Raw genomic sequence first — 12,533 nt, forward strand, 5'->3', positions numbered from 1 at the left:
AGTTCCCCCCCCCTCCCTATAGATATGCAGGGCAGATCCCCCCCCTCCCTATAGATATGCAGGGCAGTTCCCCCCCTCCCTATAGATATGCAGGGCAGTTCCCCCCCTCCCTATAGATATGCAGGGCAGTTCCCCCCCCTCCCTATAGATATGCAGGGCAGTTCCCCCCTTCAATTACCTGTAGTTGTGCCAGCGTCGCTCCTCTCCTCAGATCAGCAGATAGGAAGTGAAGACGTCCTGCTTCCTGTCTGCTGCACAGCAACAGGCAGCCTGGCGATTGGCTGTGTGTTGCTAACCACTGACCACCATTGCTTTTGATTGTCGAGCCCTCCACCCCCCCCCCCCCCCCCGCGGCGACCCCCCTTCCTCCCCCACCCCGAAAAAAAAAATGAATGAAGAAAAAAAAAAAAAATTTTTTTTTTTTTTAAAAATACCCACAGGGCAGCGCCCCCCGGGACCCAGCGCCCCAGGCTGCAGCCTGGTCAGCCTAGTGGTTGATCAGGCCCTGCAAATAGTGAATGTGACTTTTGATTGGACAGATCTCTGTGACTGGCTGTGAGAGGACACGTTCTTGAGCATGGCAACACAACTTTGCTCCTTTAAGGTGTCCATTCTTCAAGTGATTTTACAAAAGTTTGATAACTCCAGAAAGAGTGGTGACAATACTAATAGTTTATTTTAGGGCTACTACTGAACTGCATGTTATCCCACCTAATACTAACACCTTATGAATTGATCCCCTAAAACTGATCGATACGTTGTCACTGGTTATGATAAGGACCAGCAAGTGGAATAATTTACCTGTCGCTATAAACAGACCTTTTGTGTGCTGTTTCATACTACAGAGAGCTGAAGTTTGTAAAATCACTTAATATTTTGTAACAATCACATATTTGCATATTTAATGTAAACAAAACATACTTATAGCAGGATACTGTAATTGTACAGACCTGAAAATATAAGCTAAAATCAATTTAGTGCCCGTCACCTTTTTTGACAGCCGCACAATACTTTCATGTGCCTGTCGGCAGAGACCAGGAAGAGTATACTTATCGGCCGCTCTGATTGTGTTTAAAACAAAAGCATTTATATTGCCATGCAGCTGGTACCATATACAGTATGGGATATACAGAGCGCAGGCTTATTGCCAAGCAGCTGGTACCATATATAATGTGGGATATGCCCAGTTTGTTTATTAGTTTACTTTGTGTGTTCCCGATTGTAAAGCGCTATGGAATATGTTGGCGCTCTATAAACAAATGATGATGATATGCCGAGCGTGGGCTTGTTTTTTCTCTGGTTTTGTTTCAAAATATTGTCATAGCAGCTGTCCATCAAGCCTATTTAAGGCACATTTGGGTGTGGCTCACAAGCCAGCCTTTGCTAGATGTAAACCCCTATACCTGGGAGGTGAGTGCATCTGATTTTAACTGCATTTTAATGGTGTTTAAAGCATATAGGTCAGTATAGGACCTGCATATAATGAGGTGTCCTTAACGCTGGGATGCAGGCTTAAACGTTTTGATTAAAATATGAACTAATACCTCATGTCTTCATTTTGCTAGACACACACAGATATGCAGTTTAAAGGATAAACGCTGACAACTGTCTTTTTGATTCACATATCTTGCATGTGAATCAGCCTGGATGTTTTCACACTTATTAATATTGTGCTCAAGTGGTTAGAGGGGTGTTTTCTTCCCCTCTGTCTGCGCACTGCCAGGGGGGGGGGGGGGGCTCATTCCCCTCTCCACCCTGGCATTACTAAGTTTGGGCTGGGAGATTTAAGTCGTACTCTCAAATTATAACCAGAGAACTTGCTCCAGCTTCTGGTCCCTCTAGACAATATTGACTCCAGAAGATGGGTGACCAGATCCCAGGGCAGTACTCTCCATACTACTACTGCTCATACTCTCTGGCTCCAGTTTGGAACTTGTCTCTTGTGACTCTCATATCCTGAATTCATTTGAATCCAGGATGTAAATTAATGTATGAAATGTCAAAAATATGGTAGAAACCTCAACACCGTTTCCAGATGCAAACATTCATTTTTTTATTATTATCTAAACTAATTGTTACAATCAAAGCAAACGTTATTGCTATTAAATTAGCTATTAAAAGAAACACAGTTTTTTACTTCATATAAAGTAGTCAATGTAGAGTTGTCTGTATAAAACCATTAGCTACAATGTTCACACCTTGGTAAATAGCTTCTTGCAAAAAATAACTTGCATTAAATAACAGAAAGCACAAGGCTGTTTGAAGGGTTTTCAGATCTAAGAAGAATTAGGCACTCACTTATCAATGATAGAGATATACCAGCAGCATTACTGACCTGCCCATGTGAGTGTCCATCATAGCGGTATATCTTCCAATGTAAACCTTACCTCTGACATCGTCTGTCCATACACAGGTCTCAGTTTGACCTGTACATACTGAATGCATAGATTTGTGCTTTCAGTTCCAGCCCTATAATAAAAAATACAAATAAAATATATGATTTAATTTTTTAAATCACTATTACTGTAAAGTATAACTTTACAACTTTTTCAGGCATAATAATAATAATTATGTAAACAAAAATAAGTAGTGCCCAATGATGAAGTACCATAAAATATTGCACTGTGATAAAATAGAAATGTAAATAGAAGAAAGAGTTTGTTGTTGTGCACATACAGTCAATACTAAAGTAATTTATTGCAAAGAAGGTTGTACTCCTCTTATTATTAAAAACAATATTTATATTTGTCATGAGCTGCCTCCGGCTGCATTGCAGCACCCTCTATTGGGATGCTGCTTTGCCTTCTGCAGTTCCTACCTGCAAGGGACTATATTAAGACAAATCCTTTTGTCACGGGCACTAGGAGTTGCTTACCCGAGTTTCACCAGATGGAACTCTGCTAGAGAGGCGGGGTTATGGCACGCACCTCAAAGCAGGCAGGTGAATGATTGGAGCGACACAACAGCAGGAGAGTAAAGATAGTCTGAGGAAGTCAGCGACTTGCAGCTATGGTTAGAGGAAAGTCAGCGACTTGGAGCAGTAAACTGGAGGCTGAAGATAATGTAGACACGAGGAGTGGACGTGGATAGGTGATGGTAGGTAGAGGAGGAGTCAGTGGTCTGCATACAGCAAGTTGTACCACTGCGGTGATGGGAAGAATAGTACTGGTGCAGGTAGGAAGCAGGGTAGTCGGTGGTCTGCGTTCAGCAAGTTGTACGACCGCTATGGTAAGGAGTCTGGTCCAGGTGTAGGTAGGTAATAGGAGAGTCAGTGGTCTGCGTATAGCAAGTTGTACCACCGCTGTGATAGGAGGACTTGTCCAGGTGCAGGTAGGTAGCAGGGAAGTCAGTGGTCTGCGTGCAGCAAGTTGTACCACTGCTGTGAGAAGGAATGAGGACTTGTCCAGGTGCAGGAGAGTGAAGTTGAAAGGCAAACTGTGGCTGTATGGAAACAGCGCGAGTAGAGCAATGTCTTGTGAGGCAGAGATGGAAGGCACAATGAATAGTCTGTATGAAGTAGGTGCCTTGCAGTGAGGAGAAGCTGGTCACAGCAGATATGCACAATAACGCTAAGTAGTAGCATGAGGAGATATCATAGCTTGAGTGAAAGCTTGTCCTAAATGAAGCAATGCAGTAATACAGTCTATATGGGTACTTGTACCCTGTGCAGCAAACAACAATGGATACAACTGGTATGCGAGCAATAGTCAGTAGAGCATACCCAGTTGTGTAGATCCGGAATCAGCTGAGAAGTGAAGCGCTGTAGCGGTATGGGAACCGCCGCTGAGTTGAGCAGGGAGCAGCATGGAAGCTGAAGCACGAGTAGAGCTGGAAGCAGTTTGGAAACTGCACACAGGAGTAGAGTTGGAAGCAGCTTGGAAACTGCACACAGGAGTAGAGCTGGAAGCAGTTTGGAAACTGCACACAGGAGTAGAGCTGGAAGCAGTTTGGAAACTGCACACACCTATAGAAGTTCACTGGGAGTGAGACTTCAAGATCAGGCCACTACCTAAGGCTGCAGGTGCCTTAAGTAGGGAGGGGTGATTGATCCATCAATCACATTAGTGGTCAGGTGTAGTTGTTAAAGGGACCTGCGCATGCCCAGTGCGACAGGATGGCGGACGGCCGCGGTTCCACACAGGTGTGAGCGGGAAAGATGGAGAACCACGTACCAGAGTGGAGGCACTCACACTCCGGTGAGTGACAGTACCCCCCCTTTTAAAGGTGGGCACAGAACACTTGGAACCGGGTTTGGCCGGAAATTTTTGGTAGAATTTTTTAAGCAGGGCTGGAGCGTTGAGGTCCTCAGCGCGAATCCAGGAGCGTTCTTCTGGACCGAAGCCCTTCCAATGAACGAGGAATCGGAGAGTTCCTCGCGAAATTTTAGCATCCAGGATCTGAGATATCTTGAACTCCTCTTCTTGATGAATCTGTACTGGTTTAGGTACAGAAGGAGGAGAAAAACGATTGATAACAAGAGGTTTCAGCAGAGAGACATGGAAGGCATTGGAGATCATGTTCTTTGGTAATAGTAGCTTGAAGCATACTGGATTTATGACTTGAGTGATCTTGTATTGTCCGATGAAGCGTGGAGCAAACTTCATGGACGGAACCTTCAAGCGGATGTTCTTTGTAGAAAGCCATACACGGTCTCCAAGCTTGAGTGGTGGAATGGCTCGCCTCTTTTTATCTGCGAAGAATTTGTATCTGGCTGATGCTTTTCTCAGGGATGATCTCACCTGAGTCCAGATGGTTTTAAAGTTTTGACAAAGTCTCTCCACCGCAGGGACTTGGGTGGGAGGGAGGGCAGGAAACTCTGGGAGAGACGGATGGTGACCGTAAACCACGAAAAAAGGAGTTTTTGTTGAAGACTCATGGTACATGTTATTGTGGGCAAACTCAGCCCACGGGAGTAAATCTACCCAATTATCTTGATTGGCTGAGGAAAAGATTCTTATGAAGGTCTCGAGATCTTGATTGACCCTTTCGGTCTGGCCGTTTGATTGGGGATGGTAAGACGATGATAGAGACAGTCGGATACCCAAGTTCTTACAAAGGGCTCGCCAGAATCTGGAGACGAACTGCACTCCTCTATCGGACACAATCTCGGACGGACAGCCGTGAATTAGAAAAATCTCTTTAATAAAATGGTCAGCCAAGGTAGAAGAAGGTGGTAATCCGGTGAGAGGGACGAAGTGAACCATCTTGGAGAATCTATCCACCACTACCCAGATGGTATTACATCTATTGCTAAGAGGAAGTTCGGTGACAAAGTCCATACTTATGTGGGTCCAAGGTTTGGTAGGGATAGGTAGTAGTTGGCGCAATCCCGCTGGTGTTCTGCGCGAAGACTTAAATTGAGAGCAGATCTCACAAGCAGCCACAAATTCTCTGACATCCTTTCTGATAGAAGGCCACCAATAACTCCGGGAAAGGATCTCAAAAGTCTTTCGTTCACCGGAATGTCCAGAGAAGCGTGAAGAATGGTACCATGACAATATTCTCTTGCGTAGAGATGGCGGAACAAGAGTTCTCCCAAACGGTAGCACATTGGTGGACGAAGTGGCCAAAGTCACACATTTGGGATCCAGTATAGGATGATCGGAAGAATCCAAGATGTCAGAAGGAGGAGCAAATGCCCGGGATAAAGCATCTGCTTTCCTGTTCTTTGCAGCAGGTTTGAACGTTATAATGAGTTCGAAGCGAGAAAAGAAAAGTGACCACCTCGCCTGTCGAGGGTTTAGACATTGGGCTGTTTGTAAATAGAGCAGATTTTTGTGGTCGGTGAAGATGGTTACCGGATAATGAGCCCCCTCCAGTAGATATCTCCACCCCTCCAATGCGACTTATATTGCCAACAGTTCTTTGTCACCGATGGTGTAGTTCTTTTCCACGGGTAGAAGACCCCGGGAGTAGAAGGCACAAGGATGGAATTTCTGTTGCTCAGATCTTTGGGAGAGAATAGCTCCTAGTCCGACATTGGAGGCGTCCACCTCGAGAAAGAAGGGAAGGTTTACGTCAGGCTGCCGAAGAACAGGGGCGGTAGAAAATGCTTCTTTAAGGCTTTGGAAAGCGTGAAGGGCCTCGGAGGACCAGTGTTTAGTATTGGCGCCCTTCTTGGTCAGGGCCACAATAGGAGAAGCAATAGATGAGAAGTTCAGGATAAAACATCTGTAATAATTCGCAAACCCCAGGAAGCGTATAGCTCTGAGGGTAGTTGGCTGGGGCCAAAGTAGAACGGCATTAACTTTGTCTGGGTCCATCTCCAGACCTACTCCGGACACGATGTATCCCAAGAATGGAATTTGGGATAATTCGAAGGAGCATTTTTCTAATTTGCAGAATAGGAGGTTCTTCCGCAGTCTGGAGAGAACTTCTGCCACATGTTGATGGTGGGAGACAAGATCTTGAGAGAAGATTAAAATGTCGTCCACATAGACTACAACGCACACGTATAATAGGTCCCGGAAGATCTCGTTCACGAATCCTTGGAAGACAGCTGGGGCATTACACAGTCCAAAGGGCATAACTAGGTATTCGTAATGCCCATCCCTGGTGTTGAATGCTGTCTTCCATTCGTCGCCTGACTTGATCCGGATTAGGTTGTAAGCGCCACGGAGATCAAGTTTGGCAAAAATCCGAGCACCTTTTATACGATCAAAGAGTTCGGTGATAAGAGGAATCGGGTACCGATTTTTTACGGTTATGGCATTGAGCCTCCGATAATCAATGCAGGGTCTTAAGGTCCCATCTTTCTTTCTCACGAAAAAGAAGCCCGCTCCAGCGGGAGAGCTGGAAGGTCGAATGAATCCGCGATGAAGCTTGTCCTTGATATACTCTGACATAGCCTGTGTCTCTGGTAGCGAGAGAGGGTATACACGGCCCCTAGGAGGGTTTTTGCCAGGTAGTAAATCTATGGGACAATCCCATGCCCGATGAGGTGGCAGGCGTTCAGATTGCGCCTTATCGAACACGTCAGCGAACGGGGCATACTGTGGAGGAAGGCCCGGAGGACCAGGTGTTATAGATGATCTGTTGTTTTTGAGTGGTACCACTCAGGTTAGGCATCTATGATGACAATCCGGGCCCCAGGATGTGACTTGGGGAGTACTCCAATCAACTTGTGGTGAATGAAGCTGAAGCCATGGAAGGCCAAGAACGATGGGACTAGTAGTAGCAGGAAGGACCAGCAAAGAGATTTTCTCTCGGTGTAAGGCTCCAATTTGAAGGGTCAAAGGAGTCGTACAGTGGGTGATAAGTCCATTAATGATGCGAGAGCCGTCTATAGCAGTGACCGCTATGGCGGTTTTTAACGGGGCCACTGGTAGGGACCACTGGTTAACAAGAGCACTGGAGATAAAGTTGCCGGCAGCGCCGGAATCCAGAAGTGCTTGAGAAATAAAAGATTTGGTGGCTGAGAAGATGGTAACATCAAATGCACACACTTTGGAATCCATAGAAGATGGAGAGGAGTCCAGGGACCCTAACCTTACCTCTCCAGAACTGGTTAGGGCCTGGCATTTCCCGACTTCTTAGGACATGAGTTCAGGCTGTGAGTAGGGTCAGCACAATAGATGCAGAGTCTATTTTGTATTCGTCGATCCCTCTCTCTAGATGTTAACTTAGAACGTCCTACCTCCATGGGTTCCACTGGAGGGGAAGGTGACGAACTTAAGGTGATGGGCGAGTGAACCCCTTAGAGGTGCTTGTTCTTTCAGACTCCCTCTCACGGAATCTCATGTCTACCCTATGACATAGGGAAATTAGATCGTCCAAGGAGGAGGGTAACTCTTGTGTGGTCAGTGCGTCTTTGATCTTATCCGTCAGACCCTGCCAGAAGGCAGCTATCAGGGCCTCGGTGTTCCACTGTAGTTCAGAGGCGAGTATCCGAAACTGAATGACGTACTGGGCCACAGAGTGTGATCCTTGGCGTAGTCGGAGAATGCTGGAAGCCGCAGAGACAACGCGGCCAGGTTCATCGAAAATTTTGCGGAACGTGGAAATGAAGAGTGCACTATCCTCCAATAGGGGGTCATTTCTCTCCCACAGAGGGGAGGCCCACGCAAGATCCTGTCCGGAAAACAGAGAAATGAGGTAGGCAATCTTGGCACTGTGAGTGGCAAAATGGTGAGGTTGAAGCTCGAAATGGAGAGAGCACTGATTTAAAAAACCTCTACACGTCTTGGGATCTCCATCATATTTTGAAGGAGTAGGCAGGTGTAGCATGGAAGCAGTAGACACCTGGGATGGCACTGGGGAAGGAGAAGGCGCTTGAGGTTCAACAGTCGCTGAAACAGTTTGTAGAGGAACTCCTCGGGTGGCCAGAGTCTGGAAACACTGGAACAGATGTTGCTGCCGAACTTCCTGTTGTTCTACCCGAGTGATCAGATGCTGCAGCATCTCCTTAGCTGTTGGTTCCAATCCTGGGTCTGTCATGGCCTGATCTTACTGTCTTCTGTAACAGCCAAATAGTTCAAATTTTGACCTATTAGTGCAGAGCACCTGCTGCCATTTTTTTACACCCGAGTTCCTATGTTTTCATGCAAAGTTGAGTCTCCTGGCCTTATTTCCACATCGAAGGTTGGCTTTTTGGCCGCAATTCTTCCATAAAGACCACTTCTGGACAGATTTCTCCGAACAGTAGATGGGTGTACCTGTGTCCCACTGTTTTCTTTTCAGTTCTGAGCCAAAGGGCTGGAGAGCAGTACAATAATGAGTGTCTGCAAGCAACAGTGAAGCATGGTGGAGGTTCCTTGCAACTTTTGGGGCTGCATTTCAGCAAATGGAGTTGAGGATTTTGTCAGGATTAATGGTGTCCTCAATACTGAGAAATACAGGCAGGTACATATCCATCATGCAATACCATCAAGGAGGCATCTGATTGGCTCCATATTTATTCTTCAGCAGGACAAGGACCCCACACATACAGCCAATGTCATTAATTACTGTCATCATCGCATAGAAGAACAAGGAGTCCTGGAAGTGATGATATGGACCCCACGGAGCTCTGATCTCAACATCATTGAGTCTGTCTTGGATTACATGAAGAGACAGAAGGATTTGAGCAAGCCTACATCCACAGAAGATCTGTGGTTAGTTCTCCAATATCTTTGGAACAACTTCCCTGACGAGTTCCTTCAAAAACTGTGTGCAAGTGTACCTAGAAGACTTGATGCTGTTTTGAAGGCAAAGGGGGTAACACCAAATATTGATTTAATTTAGTTTCTTCTTCTGTTCATCCCCTTTGCATTTTGTTAATTGATAAAAATAAACTATTAACACTTCTATTTTGGAAAGCATTCTTACTTTGCAGCATTTTTTCCACACCTGCCTAAAACGTTTGCACAGTTTTGTACTGTACATCTAGAGGATGAGCTTTAATTAGATTGAATACTTAGTGGTCAAAATAACAAATTAGGACAGAAAGGTGTCCATAAAAACTGTGCTTAGTTATGCGGAGCATTTTTACTACTCTCTGCTGTAATTTTCTCATACCGTATATATACCACAGTTGCCTACTCTCCTGGAATGCCTAGAAGACTTCTGAATTAGAAAAAGACCTCCTGAACACTTAAGAGAGCAGCCAATTCTCTCTGGAGGGCTTTCCTGCTGCAAGATGGGTGGGGCCATGGCGCCTTTTCACCTTGGGGTATACAGAAATGGACAAGACTTGGTAACATGCTTTCCCCACCCACTCTTTAGATCAGAGAGCATCAGCAAGAGTTGCCCATTTCATCTATTCCCACTTTGACTTCGAAACAAGAAACAAGGTAAAAAAAAGAGTAGACAAGTATGGTATATATTCTGTCATTGAGTAGCACCATAGTCCCATATACAGACCTTATCTCAACCAGTCCTATGTTGTTTGGTGATTCTCCATGTGAAAGGGAAAGTTAAAGATTTGTTGGATGAATTGCTTCTCAAAAGTACCCAGTATTAGATTATCTGAGGCCTTGTGAGGCTGCTAGGAATATGATATTCTATATACCAGCTCATTTTCACTCTAAATTTAAATAGCACTGACATACAACGCCACTTACTTCACAGGAGGCACTGAGCACCGTGTCTTGCTGTCAGTTAGCTGCAGATATAAGTAGATTCACATAAATAGTTGATATTTCTGTCTTGACAGTTCTTTACATAAAATGACCTAAGCCCTCAGCTAATATACCTTATTCTCAAACTTGCATTCAAAAACCAAATTAAAAGTTATGGCCAAGCATGATAGATGATTTCTGAGAGAGCTCAGTCTCAGCTCGTACTAAATCTATATCTGCACTTTGCCAAAGTGGTGATCGATTGAACCCCCCAAAATTCCAGTGCATTGACTTACCATCTGAGGCACTTATTGTGAAGAAAAAGACGGTCTAAAACGGACTACCCAGTTTTATCCATTCCCAGAGATGAAGACACGTAATGCATACATTGGGTGTCGCTCTGCAATCCCTAAAAATGAATCCTGGTGGCATGGAGCCATAGTTAACTGGCAAAACTCTTGGAACTTATATGGATCTGGATGAGGACTGGGTCTCTGATTATCCGTGCTTGAAGTCTGAGATATTGGCTGACATTGGGGTTTCGGGGACAGGCCAAGGCCAACACTATCACGAGTTGTGCTATAACCAACAAAAAATAGTAAATTTGCCTATTGGGATTATTGAAGTTTTGGAAATTGATCACTGTATCTGGGAGCTGGACTGTGGTCTTCAAAGATAGGTGATACAGTCGGACCCACAGTCTTATGAAGAACTTGCCACAGTGGTAGATAGCATATAGATACAAAATCAAGAATGAGCGCTGATGTATTTTCCAACAGCAGCCCGAGGTACACAAAGGGAGCCACCGACTCCCAAAAATAGACAATTTATAACAGAAAAGTGTAACTCACAGCGCTAGAAGGATCACATGCAATGGAATGCCAGCATACATGGATAGCTGTAACACATAAAATAATACACACATAGAGCAGTACAGTCCCAACAGATGGATAAATGTTAGAAATATCTTCCAGTGAGAAAACCCCTCTTCCAATGGTGATCTATGTGGCCAACTAATATAAATAACCACGTGGAGGGGTCCCCCGCAGGGTGTAAGCTTACAGGATACTTTCTTTGGGTACAGCACATCAAACAACCATCTGGTGGTGACTCCAACGTTATCATCCATACAGAACTCCAATGATGTGGGATATATGTACAGAGAAAAGATCATAGTATAATGCCATTTTTATTAAAAGTATTATAAAACAACCAACAAGTTCTAATGTGCTTCTAGGAGCGTACCCCAATATAGGATTCAAATAGCGTCTTAGAGTGAGAATAGGAGTGGGTTTACCCGATGTCCATCAGCTCTCAATCAGCAGGTGAATCCGTGTTGTAGTCCAGAAGCCGGTCTTCCTGATTATCCAACGCGTTTCGAATATACAATATTCTTTATCAAGGTAACAGGAAACCCAAAGTAATGTCCTTAAAAGTTCTTGCAGTCCGGTCATGTGATTTCGCCCGCGAATCCCGTCAAACGTGGGCAAGCATGATAGATGATTTCTGAGAGAGCTCAGTCCCAGCTCGTCATAGCCCGATTAAGGGGGGGGCACGTGCCCCGGGCCCCCCTCTCTCGGAGGGCCCCCCGCCGCCGCGCTCCTAACCTCTGATTTTTTTATTTATTTTTTCAATGGTGGCCCCCTCCGGCTGGCGGCGCCTAGGGGGAAGGGGGGGCTTGCGGTCTGGCGTGTTCGGGGCTCCCTTCGTTGGTGGGGGGAGCAGGGTAGTAAAAGAAAGAAAAAAACAAAAAAAGATATACTCACCTCACCGCGGCGCTGGCGTCCGTCCTCCTCCCTCTCTGCACTGTTAACACTGAATGACAGGCGTGACGTCATCAAGGCACGCCTGTCATTCAGTGAGGAGCAGCGCGGAGAGGACCAGGAAAGAAACAAGAAGACAGAAGAGAAGAAATAAGCTAAAAGAAAGGTAAGTAAAAAAAAAAAGGGGAAGAAGAAAGGCACAGTATGGAGGAAAAAGGGGGATAAGAGAGGCACAGTAAGGAAAAAAGGGCGAGAAGAGAGGCACAGTAAGGAAAAAAGGGTGAGAAGAGAGGCACAGTAAGGAAAAAAGGGGGAGAAGAGAGGCAGAGTAAGGAAAAAGGGGGAGAAGAGAGGCATAGTAAGGAAAAGGGGGAGAAGAGAGGCACGGTAAGGAAAAATGGGGAGAAGAGAGGCACAGTAAGGAAAAAGGGGGAGAAGAGAGGCACAGTAAGGAAAAGGGGGAGAAGAGAGGCACGGTAAGGAAAAAAGGGGGAGAAGAGAGGCACAGTAAGGAAAAAAGGGGGAGAAGAGAGGCACAGTAAGGAAAAAAGGGAGAGAAGAGAGGCACAGTAAGGAAAAAAGGGGGAGAAGAGAGGCACAGTATGGAGGAAAAAGGGGGAGAAGAGAGGCACAGTAAGGAAAAGGGGAGAAGAGAGGCACAGTAAGGAAAAAGGGGGAGAAGAGAGGCACAGTAAGGAAAAAGGAGGAGAAGAGAGGCACAGTAAGGAAAAAG

The sequence above is a fragment of the Mixophyes fleayi genome, chromosome 2 (genome assembly GCF_038048845.1).
Source record: "Mixophyes fleayi isolate aMixFle1 chromosome 2, aMixFle1.hap1, whole genome shotgun sequence".
NCBI classification, from domain to species: domain Eukaryota; kingdom Metazoa; phylum Chordata; class Amphibia; order Anura; family Limnodynastidae; genus Mixophyes; species Mixophyes fleayi.